The sequence below is a fragment of the Trichechus manatus genome, unplaced genomic scaffold (assembly GCF_000243295.1).
Source record: "Trichechus manatus latirostris isolate Lorelei unplaced genomic scaffold, TriManLat1.0 scaffold00037, whole genome shotgun sequence".
Lineage (NCBI taxonomy): Eukaryota > Metazoa > Chordata > Mammalia > Sirenia > Trichechidae > Trichechus > Trichechus manatus.
In genome coordinates this window covers 9,262,513-9,263,460 of record NW_004443973.1, presented here as the reverse complement: position 1 = coordinate 9,263,460, position 948 = coordinate 9,262,513, and positions in this window count along the sequence as shown.

Here is a 948-nt window from a genome sequence, read left to right as displayed (position 1 = left end):
TAAAAAAAATATTAAAAAACAACAACAAAAAAACCTGCAGCCCAAGTGACATCCTCTGTTAGTGGTATAGTTGGGACCAGGACCTAAATCTTCTGGGTCCAAGTTCAAGCTCTTGTTAGTATTTTATGCTGTTTTCTCCTAACCTATCAAAACCTTTGTCAAAGGTTTGATTTATGCCTTATTTTTAGGGAATCCATGCTGGTTCATAGCAGTCACTACTTTATGTTTTAGGCATGCACACAATGATCACTAAGAATATAAAAGAATTTTCAGGAAGTCATAATTAACCTTACATATTAAATCTGTGAAATGTGTAAACAAAATTTTTGATTGCTTCATCCATTATTATGTCACATGGGCTATAGACAATTTGATATTGCTCTGGTGGTACAAGGATGGGACTTTAAGAAACTGGTGTAAGGAGGTATTTCTACTATAGGTTTCCTTGCTTACTAAATAAAGATTCATCTGTATGAATTTAGAATCATATAAATGCTGCTACTTTGTCTCAGAATAATTAGCTATATGGAATCATCCCAGAGAATAATATTCACTTTCTCAAAACTATAAGGTTTTCATTATTATGCCCTGAAGAACAAACCTTAAAACACACAATGTAACTCAATGTTTATGATTTCCAAATCCCGAAACAAACTAAACCCACTGCTGTCAAGTCGATTCCAACTCATAGTGACCCTATAGGACAGAGGAGAACTGCCTTACAGAGTTTCCAAGGCTGTAAATCTTTATGGAAGCAGACTGTCACCTCTCTCTCCCGCGGAGTGGCTGGTAGGTTCAAACCGCTGACCTCTTGGTTAGCAGCTGAGCACTTTAACCACTGCGCCACCAGGGCTCCTCTCCAAATCCCCAAAGGTAACTTCAAATAGGAATAGTACAGTAACTGTATTAAATTATTTTCCCCTAGTTCTGAAAAGATCTTTCCTTTAG